The sequence below is a fragment of the Peromyscus leucopus genome, chromosome 3 (assembly GCF_004664715.2).
Source record: "Peromyscus leucopus breed LL Stock chromosome 3, UCI_PerLeu_2.1, whole genome shotgun sequence".
Classification (NCBI taxonomy): domain Eukaryota; kingdom Metazoa; phylum Chordata; class Mammalia; order Rodentia; family Cricetidae; genus Peromyscus; species Peromyscus leucopus.
This window is the reverse complement of record NC_051065.1, coordinates 72,744,429-72,764,897: the sequence shown is the minus strand read 5'-3', so window position 1 is coordinate 72,764,897 and position 20,469 is coordinate 72,744,429. Positions and strand designations below refer to the sequence as shown.

The window sequence follows — 20,469 nt, the reverse complement described above, 5'->3', positions numbered from 1 at the left end:
ATGTTAATGTTGTGACAGAAACATTTCACTTACTCTACCTTAGTTATGATGAGGAGCAACATTATTTGTCTTTGGAATATTAGACCTACTCCGTGACACTACTCTAGGACACTGTTCCTCTGTGCTACATGATTTCACCCTCGGTCAAGAAGAGCCAGCATAACAACTTCAGTTGAGTGCTCTTGGCCAGTGAGGGTTTGGGCTTGTTCCTGGAAGCTCTCCAGTTCTGTGAGAACTGTTGCAATACGTGTTATTCTCTTTCCACTCTGTGGCTGGTATTTGGGCAAAACATTTAAGCCGCTGTTGTGTTGACTAGCAGGGGGCTCGCAAGTGAAATCACCGCACCGCACTCGAAACAGAAGAAAGGCAGGTTGGGAGCTTAGGTGAATGCACAGTGACAGGTCAAGGTGCTTGCTTCAATGAAGAGGCAAAGGGAGCATGATGGGGCCGACCAGGCATCCTAGCGATGCCGACGTGTTCTGTCGTCATGAAGTGTCGCATATCTGCACACCAGCTCGGAAGAACCAACTGCAGTTAAGAGGCTGCAGCTGGGATCCTGCCATCATTTCATGGTGTATGAATCAGGAGGGCAAGAAACTGCCATCCCAGAACCTAAGAAACATGGCCCCCGTGGTCCTGGACGACCCGTGCAACCCCTGGATTCAGCCAGTGCTCCACTTTCCTGGCTAATCTGTCCCCCAACTGATGGGGTGTGTGTCGAGTACAAAATATTGGGGTTACCTTTTCTATTTTTAACTTCATAGGGTATCAATACATTCCAGAGAACTTCGCATATCAGCATGTGTATGATCTATCTTTCTCTTTCTAAAGATTCCAGTGTTCCTTTGTATTAACTTACCATAATTTTTTTAAATCACCTGTCGATGAATGGGTATCTTCACTGTTTCCATTTTTCTTTGTTACAAACAACGCTGCAGTTGCTGTCCTCCTTTAAAGTTATAATATTGATTTCTCATTTATCTAGTTTTTGTAACTTTAAATGTCCATACCTTCAATAGCATTGAGGGACCATTAACAAGTTTTAAACGTAGTGACTCATGTCGCTTCATTTTTAATTCTTTTGTACTCATACATTTGCATGTTTTTTATAGCTGAAGGACATTTGCACTCCCTTCTCTCTGAGCTCCTGGCTCATCCCTCTGTGCATTTTTCTAACAGGTATAACGGTGATTGGAAATAACATGTATATTTAACACAGCTCCTTAAACTTCCAAGTTTGTTATTTCCAAAGGGTTTTTAGGGATGGAAACATTCACTATGGCTAATCTGTTTGACTAGTTTTGCTTTTTAAAACATTTAAAAAAAAACAAGCCTGGAAGGAAATGCATAAAAGTATTCATGGGTAATGAAGTTATAGGCACCTTTCAGTTTCTTCTTCAGTTAATGGTTTTCAGAACCCTGACGAAGCATGTTTACCCACAGGATCACAGAGAACAGGAGAAGCATGGGATTGGAGCTGTGGTTGACCTTTGCACTTGCACGGTCCTCCTCTGTCTGCAAGCGATGGGTCAGGGGCCTGCCCACTAGTTAGAACAAAGGCAGCTCCGCAGTCAGGGTTTGAGGTTGTGGGAGACTGATTGATGTGCTCCCTGAGGACTTTGTTCTTGTGGAAAACCTTAGTTATGTGCATGATTTGCTATAATTTAGCATTCACAAATAAAACAGACTGTTTCAAGAGTAACCCAAGCTCCTTCGAGCTTCTAGCTCTTCTATGCAAGTCCACTGTGCCTCAGTCCTCTCCTCAGGTTTCCCCAGGTGTTTCTGGCCATTTGTTTGGCTAATGACTTCCTAATTAACCATTCCATTTGTCTAAAAATTGGCCTCGCCCTACAGAACGAAGACCTTTCTCTCCTATCATTTTCAGAGTCTCCACAGATTATCAAGGAAGGCTGTGGCCACAACAGACTTGACTGGAACTTGAGGCTCACATGAGACTGTGGAGTGTCGAGAATAAGCCAGCAAGTGGGTATCAACACATAGCATCACAACCCTGGCTCCTGCCTGGCCACAGAGACCAGAGCTGCTTCTCCCATTGTTATCTCACAGAGTGTTTTCTCTGTTATCCTCAATCTTGCCTCCTCAGCAGACCAGGGAGACCCCAGGAACTGTTGTCAACACGACAGACTATGCATCTCTTTCCAAGGAAGTTCATTCTTTATCTACAGAAAGTTTAGCCCTGCACTGTCGAAACCACTTCCCCGTGCCCCAGATGAAGCATAAACAGAAACAGGGAAAAGTATTTTTTTCACTACAGAAGAAAACGTCTTCTAAGAATATTGCAGTCACCTCCTTAATGCAAAGAGGAGAAACAGCAGATAGTCCCTGAGACAGTGTGAGGGCTACCTGCTGCCTTGTCAGGTGCTCTCCCCTTCAGATCTGTGGGGAAGCTGCCCTCACACAATACTTACAACTGAAATATTCCAACCATAGCTATGGATGCACAGATCCCAGGATTCCACAGTCTGGGAGACAGAACTTTAAGCATCACACTGTCTTAAGACAGTGCAATTCTTAATCGATGTTTTTGCTTTTAGATTAGATATTTCTGTTGGCTGGATTTTGAGCTCTGGCTTGTGATAGTGTATACGATCCTGAGTTGTGATTGATATTTTTATTAGTATCTTGGTATAGCGACTGGAGATGTGAGTCTTATGAAGAGATGGATGCATTTGTGATGGACCCCTCTCATCTGTCAATACAAAATACTCCACAGCTTCTGTTCCTCAAATAGTGTATGAGTAAGAAGGCTAGACGTACAGGGAATCTTCCATAAAGTTCAATGAGTTTGAGAATCAATAGACTCCCATCAGGAAAGCCTGCCAAGAGTGTGCTCTGAATTATAAATTCCATGAGGTCAGAGATTCTGGAAGGGTCTAAAGAATTCACTTACCAGACGCCTCTGCACAGTGAGTGAAAGCAAAAGCCATAGGGTTTCTGATGGCAGCCATGCCATAGATGCTTCATGACGGTGGGCGATGCAGGAAGGGACCGAGCCAGCACCCACAGCTGCACAGCCAGCAAAGGTTGCCTGTCCTGTCCTTTGAGAGGCAACCCAAGTGATAGGAAATTGTGATCATGTACAACTGGGGGAGAAAAAGATTTTGTGTAGGTACAACCTGATATTTTCTGATAGATGTCTAGAGCGAATATCAATCCCAGTCTTTACATAAAATGCATGTTAGTATTTGTATATGAGCATTTGTCTCTCCACATAGAAATATCTGCTAAATACACATCCCTCTATTCTGATATTTGCCTTTTCCAGGCAGAGTTCTCTTCCTATCACAGCCCCTTAGACATCTCCTTTTCTACTCTTTATATTTTTATAAGCAGAGCAGATAAAACTCAAGCCAGACCCATAAACATGTAGGGTATGTACACACACACACACACACCATGTGATTTGAAGTAAATGAAAAACAAAATCTTTTATAAAGACACCCTCCCCCCCAAAAAAAGACCCACTGTAAGATGGGAGGTGCAATGTAGACAAAAAAGGGAACACAAATACCTCAAAGAACTGAGAATGGGACACAGGAAGCCTTGTGAACATGGAGCTGCCCACTAGGGTCAGCTCCTTTGAAGAGTCCTTGGCATGGCCGTTGACCTCTAGTGTTCTGCAGAGAACAAGCCAACAACACTGTTGGGATGGCTATGGCATGGACAGTCCTGAGTGACAAGGACATGGGCGTCCAGAAGTGCCCTGCCATAGGCTGGAACATCTCAACAGCGGTCTACAGAGAAAACCCACAGCTAGGCTGTATTATTTTCTATCAGCCCAAATCTAGTGTCCTTGAGAAATGTTTATTTTGCTGACATGACCTTGGCTTTCTTTGAATTTGATGCGCTATCTATGTTTCCTATAAGTATGATTATTATTGCTTCTATTTGTGATAAGAACAAAACACAAAATGGCTTCTGCTTCCAACACCATGAGATAAATGTTATTATCCTCACATTACAGCCAAAGATCACCCAGGAAGAACCAAGTACCAGGCCTTGTGTGACCCACCCTCCTCTCATTGGATTCAAGCCAAGTCACACAAAGTGCCATGCTGAGCTCCTGGCCAGGACAAGGCTGTGGCTTTGGCTCTTCCTGACTCTGGGATGACAGAAGACGCTGTTGTGTTTCAGATTTCCTGCTACTTTCAAAGTAAGGAACCTTTGCATTTTACCATTTCAAACATGCCAAAGAGAAAGAGGATGGTCTTTATAAAGAGCTCAAAGAAATATACAGTTGTATGAATCTGCAAGCTTAAGAAAAACGGACACTTCCCAGAAACACACTTGCCCCTAAAGACAAAGGTAAACTGGTAGTGCTCCTGGTAGATTTTGAAATGACAGTGTAGCTACAAGCAGTCACAAGTGCCAACAGCTCTGGCCCAGACTTCTTTGGTGGTTGGAGGGCAGCATGTATCCCACAGACACATTCAGTCGACCTCATTATCCGAGGTTTCCACATTTTTATTTTCTTACTTGTTGGCATTTGTTTGCAGCCCTAGAGTCCATTCTCATGACATGTATGTAATCATTTACGGGCATGTGTGGAACACTAGAAAAGGTGTCACCCATGTATTTACATTTCCAAGCCAGTGGAACCAGGGTATGCCCTGCCTCCTGGCTTTCACTCTTGCCTTACAAACCGGTGCCCTTTTCCTGTTACATCTTTGTGCCTTTTGTTGGCAATTACACTGTTTAAAATGGGCCGCAAGCATAACACCGAAGGACTGTCTAATGTTTAGGGAACAAGATGCTCCTGATAGAGAAAATATGTCAGTGTGCCTCATTCAGTTAGTGCTGCAGGCTCTGTTGAAAGTCAACAATGTATATTAAATAAGATTTTTTTTTCTTCAAAAAGATACTTCATGTTTATTTGATTAGCAGAAAATGTGCTGTGAGAGGAGGCACATGGGAACTGACCTCTTGTCTCCCCTGGAAACCAGGGTTTGCTACTAACTGACTTGGTGAATTACTGATGCAGTAAAGTGGAGACTACACAACATATCTATCATGAGAATGAAGAACCTATTATATGTTTACATGTATAGTACGTTTGTGCTTGCATGTGACTGTCTTATCCTAATTCACTGAAGTCTTGAAAAAGTAAATCTATATTATTCATTAATAATCCTTGGAGAAAACCATTACCCATTGATAAAGTATATTTATCTTAATTAGGGATGAAAGGTCTTGGGGTTGGCTTTGTGTTTAACTAGCTATCCTTACTAATTTCAATGTACCAACATGAGAATATACTTGACTACTGTCTAGGAGCGTGGGATGCTGGCTATAACAGTTTGCAAATGTTACTGCAAAACATTTACTTGGTATCTTAACAAATTCCAAGCAACATTTTCATTCCAGACATCTGTCCAAGAGTTGGTTATCTAGTTAATAAATGGACATTTGAACATAATATTTCTTTCATATCTCTTTGGACCATGTATCTTTAAACAACTTCGCAATGCCCTTAAATGCCAACTCCCACTGAGTCAGACCCTCCACAGACAAACACCACCTATTTGGCGGCCCAGCCTGAGCACTCCAGGTCCAGTTCTCCCCTGCTCCCATGTGAGGATGGAACAGGTCAGCTCCTGTCAGTTTCCTTATCTGACTGTAGCAACAGCCTGCCAGGAGCTTCCCAGCATCTTCAGTTTGCATTGTCTGTCTGGAGGCAGGGTCTCAGTTTACCTGAAATCAGGGAGAGAGACTGACTAAAAATAGACCTGAAAATAAGAGAGAGAGACAGGGCAGGTTGTTGGTTCAGTTGGTAAAGTATTTTCTGTACAAGCTTGAAGACCTGAGTTTCTATCCTGAGCACCTATGTAAGTAAGAGCCAGGGATGAAGGCAGGTGCCCATAGTAGCAGGCTGGCAAGAAGGATCTCTAGGGACTGTCTGTCTAACTAGTCTGGCCAATTTGAGTTCAGTGAGAAATGCTGACATATAATAAAAGGTAGAGGATAATTGAGGAATATATTCTGTGTTGACCTCTGGCCTCCACATACATACAGGAGCACTCACACGCATATGTGCGCACACACAATGAGACACCCATAATTTAAAAGAAGGGGTTTAAATTGAACTAAAAGGAGAGATTTGTCATTACTTGTTCAGTCAACTTCACAGTTAAACTCTCCTGTAAGAAGAAGCATGTGGGCCAAAGGAGCCCTAGACAGGAGCACGGTGTTATTCTAATGGATAACTAATGAGCTCTTTCCAATATGCAGATGCCTGGAGTGGACCTGAGTATTCTCATCTGTGAAGGTTGAAGATAAACAGATTTTTCTTTGATGTCCTACTTAGCTGTGTAACATAGGCTGATCTTGAGTTTTTCCAAGTTATCTTGATGCTGGAAAGACTTCTCGTGTGTCTTAAAGCCCTCAAGAGAACACTTATTTCACACCAGTCATAAGTACTTCACACCAGATCCACAAAAGTCCTGTTTAGTCCCAAGTATTAGAAGATAGATTGCTTCTTTTTTGATGTAATCTTCAGAAGTCAAAGGTCTTGACAACTGGCTAATCCACCCATTCAAGAAATATTATGGGACCTTTCTACATTGTAGCCACACGGTATCCGAAACATGGTCTCTGTCCTTTACTCAAGCCAAGGTCTGTGGGTGCCCTGGGTTTGCTACCAGTCTGTTACTTAAGGTAGGTTAACAACTCAGTATCCTGTCAAATTATTTTCTTTGGATATATGCTCCTAGTCTGAGAAAATGAGTCAGCACCAGAAAAATGTTTTCCTACATAACCAAAAGGAAAGAATTAATTTATGTTTTACTGACAACATAAGGAATTGTGTGTGGTGACTTGAGTTGATTGGCGCCATATTTTTAATTTATTCTAGAATTGGTTTTGGAGGCCAGAATAACTGCCTCTGAGTAACTACTGCAAACTGCTGTATTAGCCGCTTTTCAGTTGCTGTGATAAAACACCATTTACCTGAAAGGGTGTATTTGCGCTCACAGTTCCAGAGGGCGAGTTCATTGTGTGGGGGAGGCTAGACAGCAAGCAGCTGGAGCAGGGAGCTGAGAGATCACACATTCAACTGTAAACACAAAAGAGAGAGCTGGGATGGGGTGATGTGAAGAGCTCTCAAAGCCTGCTCCCCAGAGATGCACTTCCTCCAGCAAGGCTACCCCCAGCAGCAGCACCCACTGGGGAGCCAGTGTGGAGACAGCTGAGCTAATGGGAGACATTTCTCATGCAAATCACCACGCCCATCATCCCCACAGGTCCATCCTGGAGGCTGGGGTCTAGTTTAATTTTTTCCCATAATCAGTTGCCAAATGAAGGCAGAAAGGATTTGTTAAATGTCTCACCATAAGCCTACAAAGATTATTTTTCTGAGTGCCTAGCCTCTTGTTTTTGTAATTTATAATAATTTCTACAATACTTTTTGTGAGATTTGCATCTCCAGTGGGACGAGGGGAATTTCCCGAATGAATAGTTTTCTACATATGTTCCATATACTTCCTGTGGGGGTTAGGTTGATGACTCGGTGGGTTAAACACGTGGGCAAACCGGAGGACCTGAGTTCAAATCCCCAGAACACTTGCAGAAGACAATTGTGACAGAGTTCTCCCAGGGTTCCTCTGCCAAGATGGGAGGTGGAGACAGGGCAGTCCCAGCAACCCAGAGTCCAGCTAGCCTGGCATACAAAGCAAACAGTGAAAGAGAGGCCCTGCCTCCAAAGGTGAGGATAGATGCATCATATCACACACACACACACACACACACCGTACATGCACACAAAAAGGAAGGAAAGGATTAAATTTCATAATTTCATACTATTTCATAGATGATTATTTTATTACCAACTTATGTTACAGTGTCACTCTGTTTTTGTTTACTTATAAATTTACCTGCATTTGGGCTCCATTATCCTCATTTTGAAGTTTTCTTCTATATAGTCTAAGCATCTACAGATACTACATAAACATTTTGAGTGAACCTTTTTTTAATCTAAACAATTTTTGGCAACCCGAAATTAATCACTGCCCCCATCACGTATTTTATGCCTGTCTTTTCTTAACTCATTGCCTATTAAAATGAGACAGTTCTGTAAATATAAATATAAGTAAGCAGTGTTTCCTTGGGTACTTATGACTTTACAGCAGACATGTATTAATCATGTAGAACACGAGTATGGAAGAACAGATCGTGTGCCCATAGCTGAGGACCTATGACTAATGTCACCGAGTCAAGGCAATGAAAAAGACGGCCTCACTTTTCAACAAGTTATGCTTTTCTTCTGAAATAGATGAGTTTTCCATGGAAATAACTTTTTAAAAAAAATTTTCACTTTCTTTTTTTTCCACCCCTCTCATCCCACCTCTCACTCCCTCCAGCCTCCCCCCCCCAACCAATCCATTCCCCCATCCCCTCCTCCAAAAGGGTAAGTAAGGCCTCCCATGGGGAATCAGCAAAGCCTGGTACATTTAGTTGAGGCAGGCCCAAGCCTCTCCCCCTGCATGGGGAAATGGAAATAACATTTTTAACAACTTCTACTGATCACATTTACTTTTGTTTATTGAGAATAAGAAATAATGGATTCATTGTGAATCCAAAATCATCGCTCTTTAGATTTACCTAAAGGAGAAAACCGAGTGGTTCTTTAAAGTTTGGATTCTCATAAAAGGAATTTGTTTTAAGTATATTTCTCAATTATTCTAAAGAACAATAAGATTTTGCTAAACAATTTAGCTATTTTTCCCCCTGCTTTGGAAATCTAAGATTGTAAATTGAGTCACTTAGCATAACTGTATTATCTTAAGTTCGATCAGAATTAACTTGCTATCTAGAACCCAATAGAAGAGAAAGCCATTCTTGAGGAGACCTTTGCCACTTAACATTATGTTCAGAGTAATACAGAGAATTAGGAAAGATAAACATCTCTTTTACAAGCTCTGTATCAACCAAGGCGGCATCTGTCCTTGTGATCACTAAGGTGTGGTTGAACGCTTCACTCTCAAACAGAGTAATATTTGATCTTTGCTATATTGAGTCAACAGGGTACAAGAATCTCTTCTAGGATTTTATTTCGCTTCTTTTCAACATTATCAGATAATGTGGGGGCAGAAAACATCAGTAGGCAGTCCATATATACCATAATCATGGATAACAAGTACTGTGTATTTTTGTGTATTATCTGTTATTTTGATTCATGCGTGTTTAGAAATAACAAACATTGATTGATAAAAATTAAGAGGAGTATAAATGGTAAAAATTAGGAAGAGTACAAATGATAAAAATTAGGAAGAGTATAAATGATAAAAATTAGGAGGAGTATAAATGATAAAATTACAATTTACCGCTCTCATATTGGAATCATTCTTAACCTGACATCACTGTGGACCATGTGCTTGTTCTGAGATCATATGAAGAAGATGGCATCTTGGCCTGTTAGTCAGATGGTGGTGAGCGTGACAGAGGGATCAGTGGTTTCCCAAGTGGGAGGCCTGGATTCTTCAAAGTGGGAATTCAGGAGGAAGAGGAGGTTTGAGAGGTTCCAATCCAGTGATTTCACTAAATGTTTGACCCCTGGCAAATCATTAGTCTCTCTCATTTTGGGTCCAAGCTCTGAATCTTTCTATCTGAGCATATAACCTGAAGTAATAGCAGAGGGCAGGTAAGCAGAATAGGACTGTGGGTGCAGGGAGGGCAACACACACACACACACACACACAGAGAGAGAGAGAGAGAGAGAGAGAGAGAGAGAGAGAGAGAGAGAGAGAGAGAGAGAGAGAGAGAGAAGAGAAGAGAGAACATTCAAGCTGTTTGAAAAGGCCTTAGGGAGACATATTATTTTGTGTCTACTTAAGAATACATATCTAACCTGTATCAGTGTGTGTACACACACAGTCTGGATGAAGCTGTGTCACTTGTGGGGCTAAGGCTTCTCTACAAGAGCCATAGACTACGTAACAAACCCCAGTGCCAGGCGTGAGACACCTCCCTTTGAGCCAGGGGAACTGGAGAGACTCTCAAAATAATTTAGGCTATTGTCCTCACCCTGGGCTGTCGCTGACAACTCGAAGGTAAGACCCTATTACTGAAGACACCACACACTTTATACATAAAGTTTGGAGGAATCAAGGGGCAGCTAATCTGGAAGCCTCCTCCCTGAGAACTAGCTTCCATATTACTGAGAGTGCTGTGCAAGCTGCCAAAGTGGAAAAAAAAAAACAACCAACCAATAGTCCTACCCAGCTGTAAAGCTATGAATCATGATCAGCACAACAAGATAACCCCAAGGATGCAACAGCGACATGTGTATCTTGGGTGATAACCAATAATATCTGATTGAACTTAAGGTCCAGTCAGTAGGGGGGAATTCATGCCTGGTATTGTAAACCTAGTGAATTACTCATGGCTGCTGACATCATGGACCCGAGAGGAGACCCTGCTGCTGCCACTTTCCCGAAGCAGTATAATCTCGAACTGCATTCTAAGTACTGACTTTTCATACCCACAGAGGACTGTAGCTCTCACTCCTCGTCAAAGAGGATTCTTTTGGAGCAAAGGCTGATCAGAACACGGAGAACAACATAATCGTTCTGATATTGAGGTGGTCATCCCCAGTGGATATATCTACAACACAATCTCTGTATATAAGGCCCGGGAAATAGCCAGGAAGAGGGGGCCATAAAGATTCTAAGAACCACAGGACCAGGAAGTCTGCTGCAAGATGAATGTCTTTCAGATATGAAAGGGAAGCTGCACTCATGGGATCTGGCGCCATGACAACACTAGATGACATGTGAATGATGGACATCTTACAAGGCTCTACTCCTACGTGAAGAGCTGTAGGCAATGAATGGCTATTGAGAGAGGGAGACTCAGTCTTCTCCAGGGATGAGCCCGCTGATAGGTTATCCAATCTCAAGAGGTCAGGTCTAAACAAATACACATATAAGCAACCCTAAATTAACTTAGCAGGCTGTATTTACATATGCATACACATGCACACACACATAAAGCAATAATTTAAAAAGAAGAGGTCATGGCTGGGCTGTGGTGGCGCATGCCTTTAATCCCAGCACTCGGGAGGCAGAGGCAGGTGGATTTCTGTGAGTGCAAGGTTAGCCCGGACTACAGAGTGAGTTCCAGGAAAGGCACAAAGCTACACAGAGAAATTCTGTCTCAAAAAAAATAAAAGGTCATGAATTTGAGAAAGGGTAAGGGGTACACAAGAGGAGTTGAGTGGGGAGATAGAGATGTGGAAATTATGTAAATATAGTACTCATAAAATTCTCAAAAAATGTAAAAGAAACTTCCATAAGTCAAGAAAAAAAAAACCATCTTAAAAAATGGGCTAATATTTAGTTGCCTCCCAAAGGATAAAGGTAAGTTCCCATGGATGAAGACAACACAGGCTTCAGAAATAGGACCCAGAGGATCCCAGCTGGATCTGACCTGAAAGGCTTGCTTCCCAAGGATTAGCTTTCATAGTATCAGAAGGTGTTACGAAAGCTTCCAAGGAAGGGAAGCAATGAATAGTCCTACACAGAAGTGATGCCAATCAACCACACAATGACCAGCATGGCAAAACATACCTAAGGATGCAATAATGGTGCTCACATGTTGGTGGTAACCAACAGCTATCTAACTGGGCTTATGATCAACGGGAGGGAAATCATGGCTGACACTGGAATCCTACCCAACCTCCTGGACTTTGGATCTTAGGGAAAATTTTTATACTTCTACTTTTCTAAGCCCACTTGATTCCTAATTGCATTTTAAATACTTACTCTTAGACCCACAGATAAGTTTAGCTCCCATCATTTTCAAAGAAGTATCTCTTTGCAACAGAGACCATTACAGAAATCCACAACTGGTCAAAATACAGAGAACACCTGACCATGAGCTACCCAACCTGAATGGATGCATCTACAACACAAGCCCTATATTTAGAATCCAGAAACATCAAGGAAAACGTGGAGGAAAGCCAGAGGACTAGGGAAAATGCTGTCAAAGGGTGTCCCTTAGTACTGACAGGCACGCTTCACCCATGATACCTCAATAATATAGCTGCCTAAACAGGACCTGAATAAAGACAACAGTAATAGATATGCTAATGAGGAAGGCAAAAATCTCACAGGACCTTACATCCCTAAACAAAGAACTACAGGCAAGCAAAGTGTTGAGGTAAGAAGATAGAGTCTTCTTCAGGGATGACCCCTAAAATCATAACACACAAATGGCACTAAACAGAGTAAGCAAGTTGTACTAACTGTGCATGCGCGCGTGTGTGTGTGTGTGTGTGTGTGTGTGTGTGTGTGTGTGTGTGTGTGAAAAAGAAAAAGAAGTCATGAATCTGAGAGAAGGAAGAAGGGGTTGGGAGGAAAGAGAAGGGAGGAAATGATGTGATTATATTTTAACAAAAAAAAACCTCAGAAAATTAAAAATAAAAATAAACTAAGTAAAAGATTTAGATACTTTTTAAAGGAAGCTATCTGGATAGTAACTAAGCAATTGAAAGCTATTCAAAATTATTAGTCACCAGGAACACGAAAATTGAAGCTACAGTGTGAAACTTCACACAACTTTTAAAATGGTGCTTAGGAGAACACACCAGCAGCATCGAGTCCTTGCAAATATTACTAGTGAGACACAAAATGGGGAAGTTGCTCCCCCAAACATGCTAGGAACACGGGCAGTTTCTCATGAAGTTAAACATGTACGTGTTCGTATGTTTACCTTAGAAGAAAAAATAAAGCAAAACATAATAGAGTTTCACCCAAGAGCTGGTTTTAGACAGTTACAGCAGCACTACTTATAAGTGGAAAAAACAAAAACAAAACCCACTGGAAATCCCCAAATATTGTCCACTGGGCAGAAGCATTTACCAGCTATGATATTTAAGAAGTTAACTGGTCAGCAGAAAAAAGGAGTGAAGTATAGGATTTTCAAAGTAGGTGCATATAACGAGTCCATGTGCTAGGGAAGGAATCGAGGGTCAAAAGAGCTAAACTCATTTATATGAAATTCTGGAAGACATAACACCCCAGGGAAGAAGTCAAGGGAGTTGCTGTAGCCTAAGGAAGGAGAATTTGATTACCATGATGCAATCTGTGTAATTTTTTTTTAAACCAAGAGGGAATTGTCTTATGACTCTTCTTTCTACATCTTTCAAGCTTTTATTGAAGTGTGCTGACTTGAGGTGAGGATGAACTTTAGGTTTTGTTAAAAGCGGCCACATCCATGGACTACACATAGTCCTCAGAAGTAACCTGCTCTTCCAGCATATCTGTTCCAACTTTAGCCGCTTGGACTACACACTGTATTCGAAGCCTTTAAATTCCGTATCCCACTGGAACCAGTTTAGAAAAGTCTTACACCAAAGCCGGATGCTTTTGACACACTCCTCCAATTCTGTCAAGTTTGTCTGTCATCACGAGGTTTCTCATCCAGCGGGTGGAAGACTTGGCAACAAGGGCAGGCTTTTTGGCTTTCCTTGATTCATACTGTGCAAGGCGCTCTTCTCGGAGCTCTTTGCTTCTTCACTTTCTTCCTCAGATCCAAAGAGATCAATGTCATCATCTTTAGCATCCATAGCTCCACTTCCTGTTATATCTTTCACGTTGGCAGGGCCATGCTCGCTCGAAGAGTTCTTCATTCTCGGCAGGCTAGCTTTGTTGTAGTTATACCAAGGGAGGGCATGTCACAAGTCAGTGTGTGGTGGGTCAGAGACAGCTTCGAATACTGCCACATGGGCTTCTGATGACACCTACTCCTCCATGTAGCTCTTGTTAGGTAATGGCTGAGAACCCGGAGGCCCATGGGGCTTTCCAGGTCTCTGAAACCTGTGGTGTCTGCTCTAACTGGGAGCTGGGTGGCTGCCAGCACCGAGGGAAAAAGAGAATGAATGTCTTATATCTTGATGGGGGCAGCTGTGTTTTTTGTTTGTTGTTTTTGCTTTTCAAGGTAGGGTTTCTCTGTGTAGTCTTGGCTGTCTTGGAACTCTTATGTAGACCAGACTGTCCTTGAACTCACAGAGATCTTCCTGCCTCTGCCTCTCAAGTGCTGGGAATAAAGGTGTGTGCCACCACCGTCCCACGGTGGGGCAACTGTTATATCACTCCAAAGAGTTCCCCAGATTCACAGAGCTGTATACCAAAGAGGTTTGTTTTAGCATATGTAAATTTTAAAATGCTCTTTTGAAAACCAGGCAATCGCAATATAAAATAGACTTTCAAAAAAAATTTTGAAATTCTGAAAAATCTTCTCTGCAAAAAACGATGAAGAAAGTGCCTAGAAAGAAATTCAGAGAAATTTTAAAAAATTGGGTGAGAATCTGCAAAGAATGACGAGGGTGAGGGGCAGAAGATGACACTTGTCTCCAAACTATTTCCCAGAGCTCAAGTCAGCATCTGCCCTTACTCCCTGGATCCTTTAGGGAAACGTCCCGTCCAGAGACCATTCGGGGCAGCAGAGACGTTAAAAGTCCTCCATTCAGACCCAGAAGGACCATAAGCAGTAAAAACAGGCACGGCGGCTTCCCCAGCCTTTGGAATTTTTTTGTACGTGTGGGCTCCTTGCATTGTTGAGCTCACACTTGTGTTGTGGGCGTCAGGGAGAGTGGGGCGATGTGACCGCGGAAGCATTCCAAGTGCGTGCTTGTGGCCGCCTAAGCTTCAAGCTTGCCTAGGAAACCCTGCCTCCGGTAATGATGCGGGTTCCCCGCCACGTTTTAGGGTGTCCTATGGCTATGCAAGGGGAGCTTCCTGGGTGAGCTTCGGACTTACAGCTTCCATGGGACTGTTTCCTGCCTGCAGGTTAGAGACCAGGAGCGTGCAAAGAGCACAAATAAATGAACTTGCAAAATGCCTAACGGGACTGGAGATCAGGACAGTGCATAGAGGGGAGCGATATGAATAATGGAGTGGGGAAGTAAAGGAAAGGGCCTTTCTGCGTGGATGCTAACTTTTCTTTACCTCATTTCTCTCTATTGCTTTCCTTCTCTGCTTAATTTTTCCCCCTCTCTTCCTTCTGTCCTTGAATTAGCATTCTCCACCCACCTCCAGCCTCGCTTCCCCCTTTTCTCTTGGACTTTGTACACCTCACTCTTTCTTCTCATAACGCGTCAACAGAGTAAAATATACACACTTAATATAACAGAGAGGGCGCCAAAGGAGTGAAGGGTACTGTGCACCCTCTAGCGCCATAATAAACTACCACCAACGCAGTGGATCAGAACAACACAGACTTATTCCCACCGGTCTGGAGGCTAAAAGTCTGACATTGAGTTATGAACAAGACTGCCGGTTCCAGGAGAGAATTGTCCTTGCTGCTGGCAGGCAGTGATCCAGGCATTCCTTACACGGTGGCTCCCTGACTCTGGCCTTTGCTTCCCACCAGCATGGGCAGCTCCTCTCCTGCTGTGCCTCTCCAGAGTGGCCAGGGTTTGTATACAGCAGCTGTGAATAGTTATGCAGACTCCACCTGCAGAATCCAAGGTGTGATCATTTTTAAACCTTTAATGTCACTGTAGAATCCCTTTTCCTAATATGGCCATATCATAATCATACATTTGGAGAGCAAGGATGTGCTTTGGGGGGACATCCGCTCACCTCCAGATAGCATCCAGTTCTTCTTCTCATTCAATACAACACATGGCTATTGCTGGGGAATGATCACTTAGCCTAAGGCTGGAAAAAAAAAAAAAAAGGAGTGAGGACGATTCATTGATAATGTACCTAGGAAACTGGCAGTTCTCCTGAGGAGTCACAACAATCAGTCAAAAATAAATAAATAAATAAAAAGAAAGAAAAACAGAAAACATCCGAAGAAGTAAGTAAATACAAAACAACCACAATCCAAACAAAGGCAGGAAGACAAGAGTTCAATCCTTTCACGCCGTGAATGTGGTTAAAGATTCTAGATGAAGAAACAGAAAAGCAAATGCCTCACGACTGATGAACAAGAACAATGAACCTATTTATAATAGGAACATGGACAACAGCTATGAAAAAAAGTAAGCGCAGGAAGATACAGAACTTGATGTCTGGCCTTGCCACGTAAGCTTGAGGGTCAGAGTTCAGTCTTCAGAACACTTGTAAAGAGGCCAGGGACAGTCATGGGTGCATGGACTTCCAGCACTGGGGAGACATGACAGGTAGGTCCTTGCTGCTTACGAGCTAGCCAGCCTAGCCTAATTAAGGAGGCTCAGCCTAGTGAGCGACTCTGTCACAGAAAGCAAGGTGGGTGTCTCCTGAGGAATGAAAGCTGAAGTTAACCTTTGACCTTCGTACAAATGCAGACACGTGCTCCTGCACCTGAGCATGCCCATGCACCCACATGAACACGTACCTACACACACGCCCACACAAAAGTGTAATGTTTAAGAGATACTGAAACTCACTTGTATTGAGAGAAATGTAACTGAGGCCACTTTGACGTGTACATGTATACACACAAACCTGTTATATGCATATACATACACCTGTTACACACGCATGTTATATATACACACATGTATCTGACACACGCACTCCTGCTAGTCTCAGGAGACATGAGAGCAGTCCATTTCTGCTCCTATGGTCTGTCTCTCCCCACCAACAGGAGGATAGACTAGAGTTGCCTCAAGTTGGGGGTGGGATACGGAAAGAACAGAAGCTGGAAGGGCCCTCAAGGCCTGGATTTTATGCCAGGGACACATGAAATTGTCCTAAAGTTTAGCCAGGTGGTGGTGGTATATACCAGCACTTGGAAGGCAGATCTCTGTGAGTTCAAGGACAACCTGGTCTAGAGAGTGAGTTCCAGGACAGCCAGGGCTACACAAAGAAACCTTGTCTTGCAAAGCCAAAACCATGCTCCCCCTCAAAAGTTGTAAAGTTTACTTGGTGTTAGATCTGTAAGGAATTAATAAGGTTGAATGAAGCCTTGGGCTGGTGTTCTGATTCAGTAGGGTAAGTGTCCTCAAAGAGAGCAAGTGAGTGAGTGTGTGTGTGGGAGGGGGGCTTTGGGAAAATAAGTTTCTATCCATTTGTTTGTTTATTTATTTATTTATTCAAGACAGGGTTTCTATCCTGTGAGCCACCCAGCCTGTAGTGTTTTGTTAGAACAGCCCGTGAAAACTAATATACACAGAATTTGAGTAATATCCTTCTACCACAGTTTTTAAACAGAGCAAGCTATGAGATAACCCATGCAGGGTTAGTTAGGTAACAGGTGCCACACCTTGACTAGTACCAAGAGGATGTGGATGCAGGAACAATAAGCTAAGGCCCTAGCAACATACAATTTTTGTCCAGATCCAATAATATAAAAGCAGTTCCCAAATGGGCAGGTTGTACAGGACACTGAGTGTGGTCAGTGGTCTGGCCTGTTTAACAGAAGCTGTGACTCTTTCTTAGGCACCAGGCAACGTGCAGTGGGTAGGCAGATCTACGGGGCAGATCGCCCCAGGGGCTTGTAAATGCTGTCATGTAATGAGTGACTCCCAGTGCCATAACTTACCGGAGAGGGGGTGAGGTTTGAGGAGCCACAGTAGACTTTCACGTGTAGGAAAGCCTGAACGTCAACACTTGACTGAGTGTCTTGATGAGTGAACTAAAGAACGGGGAGTCTGATGGTCAGATGGATAGAAGGAGGGACGAGGGAAATCAGGTTGTGTTTAGTGAACTCACAGTCTGTGTTTACCATTTCCCTGACCAACCAAGGGAGAACGCTGACTCAAGGGAGGCAGCCAGCTGGGCCACAACACTGTTGCCGTGGAGAGAGCATTACACACTTACCGAGGTGTGTCTGGGTATAACAGCCTTCCTCCACTACAGCCTGACTGTCAGGGGAAGAGAAGGGAAGAGAACCCAAGGAGCCTGCTTGTTGAAGAAAACACTCTCAGTTTTGTTAAGATTTTAGGAACTCAGGGAAGGCCCCAGGTCTCCCCATGACTGCTGCAGATTCTGTGACCCGTCTGCGAGGCAGAACGTCACATCTTCTAATTGTCTAAGCTATGGATTGGCTTAGATGTGCTGGTTCAGAGGCAAAGATCTTAGCACTTACAATGTGGCCCACCTGGAACACCCTTGGGAAACAGTACAGCATAGAATGTCGATAAATTCAATGTCCCGGATGGTTCTTACAGACCCACAATCTACCTTGTGTTTAATTCAACGTCCTGGATGGTTCTTACAGACCCAGAAACTACTTTGCGTTTATTACAATGTGCTACAGGCGGATTTTCAGATCTTGTTCTCCTTCTGTACCTGAAGTTTAATCCACTGCCTAGTACCTAATGAATACATTGAATAATTAGAAGAATGGATGAACTCAGTAAATATTTGATGAGTAAATAAGTGGATGAATACACGGTAGCATCTCCAGGGCTTGAACCTATGAAATGTGTAACGCATGGATGATTTCCGCTTCTTTGTCTCAGGAGCTTCTGTGTACTCTACACAATGGGCATGCTGAATTGCATTGGGGTTGTAAATCCCAGAAATCAAGAAGAGTAGATGAAGTGCACTACACAACTAAAACCGTCAATGCACCAATGTCCCCATGATTAGAGGTGAGGTGGCTAAAACCTACCCTCTCTGTGAGTGGCAAGCCTCCCCCCCCCCCCCCCGTGAATGCTTTCTGGAGTTGCTCGTGTTAGTTCTGAAGGGTTAGCAGTGGTCACACGTCCCTTTTTGGTTTTTGTCCAGCTGGGGAAGGGGTGGGTGCCAGGACACTTCCTTTTGAAACTCTTGTGCCTTTGGAAATGCTCATTAAGACACATCTGCTACTCTGTCACCTAGGCTCTCCTGCCCTAATCTCTCTATGCAAACCCTGAGAGTTGACCTCAATGTGAAAGAAAGAAATGTAGACTACACCCAATGGCGAAGATGAGAGGAGTTGCCTTCAATCAGACCTACATTTCTTTGCAACAGGTCGCTTGCAAAGCTTCTTGGCTTTGACATCCTATAGGGACCTGCCAAGAAGCTACCCGAAGCCTAGATTCCAACCCTGATTCCTTTGCAAAGACATCTCATATAAAACTGCCATGCCCTGGACAGAGGTGGGCATCTCGAATAACCCACGTGGAATTGTGAGGATGAGAGTGTTTTCTGTCCTTTCTCCTGCCTCTACTTTCAGAAATGCAGGCAGAATTCTTATTCTCAGGGATTTAGATTTTTTTTAAACTGAAGCAGAGGCCATGGAGGAACAATGTTTACTGTCTTGCTCTCAGGGGCTTGATGAGCTTGCTTTTTTCTACAACCCACTTGTCCAGGGGTAGTACCACCACCCTTGGTGGGCTGGGCTCTCCCACATCAACCATTAATCAGAACATAAACCCCGTTGACCAACCTGATGGAGGCAATTCCTCAAGTAAGGTTCCCTCTTTCCAGGTGGGTCGTTTGTGTCAAGTTGCAAAATGAACAGCACACCAGGCCGAGCCATTCCTGGAACTTGGCATTGTTAATTGCCTCTTTATTTCTCTATTCTATGCCGTCTCTGGGGAATCGACAGCTCCTTAACTGAATTTACTGTAGAATCCCAACCGCGGGGTGCAATCCTGAACACGAACATGGTGGCATAGAATCCCACTCCCCTTTCTCATCCATGGCGTCGCCCTCCCTCTTTCTCCACAGACCCTTCCAGAGCCGTCAGCCCTTTAATGTTTGGATCAAAGACACGAGCACAGGTGTTTGAACAACAGATGCTGGGGGATTGTTGATTTCTAAATGTTAGATTGTGTTGGAAGAGTTCAGACCACCCTCAACTTCAACTTGGGGATGAAGAATGTGTGGAAGGGCAGGTGTTACCGAAGACTTCTGCAAGGCCATGCACTTTCTCAGAGAGACACGCCTGTGTATGGACTTGGCTCGTGAGCTGTTAGTCAATTCCACCTGGCTAGCGAGGGTCACTGAAGCCAGAAGGTGAGGTTGAGGTCAATCCATGCAAGCAAGTTCCAGGCTGTTTCCACGTGGTTAATCAGGCAGCAGAAGTGTCCTTAGCCTCACTGAAGTCTAGCAAGAGAGTCTATCTTGAGAGACTTCCAAGTTCCCAGGCATCCCCCAGGGCCTGCTCTTCAGAGGAGTCCTTGTGTGAGGTAGACTGTGTTCCAAGACCTTGAGGTAGGAGACAGGATAGTCAGTGAGCTGGAAGGTGCTTGCTTTGGCCGGGGTGGATGGAGAGGAGACAGAATCCTTAAAACAGTTCCAATGACTTCAGACTGAGGTGCTACAAATCTGAGGTAGGTGAGCCTGCAGGAATGCAAATTTCCTCCCTCTACTGGAACCACACAGTGATAGTTCACATGATAAGGTCATCCATGAGATTCGCAGATCATTAATGAGTGCCTTAGTGCCCACTGGCATACAGTGACCGTTTCGAGAGGGTGGATTTCCAGCAACTTGGGCTGGGGAGCATCACAGTGACTTCTCTATCAATTCAGGTCATGACTGTGCCATTTCCAGTAAGAATTTAGAGGCTTGGAGGGGGGAAGGGTCCTGC

The 20,469-nt window shown here is 43.6% G+C and overlaps 1 pseudogene; it reads right to left on the bottom strand.

Moving 5' to 3' along the window:
- Positions 1–13,202: 13,202 nt before the first annotated feature.
- On the bottom strand, positions 13,203–14,449 carry LOC114689777 (annotated as a pseudogene).
- Positions 14,450–20,469: the final 6,020 nt, after the last annotated feature.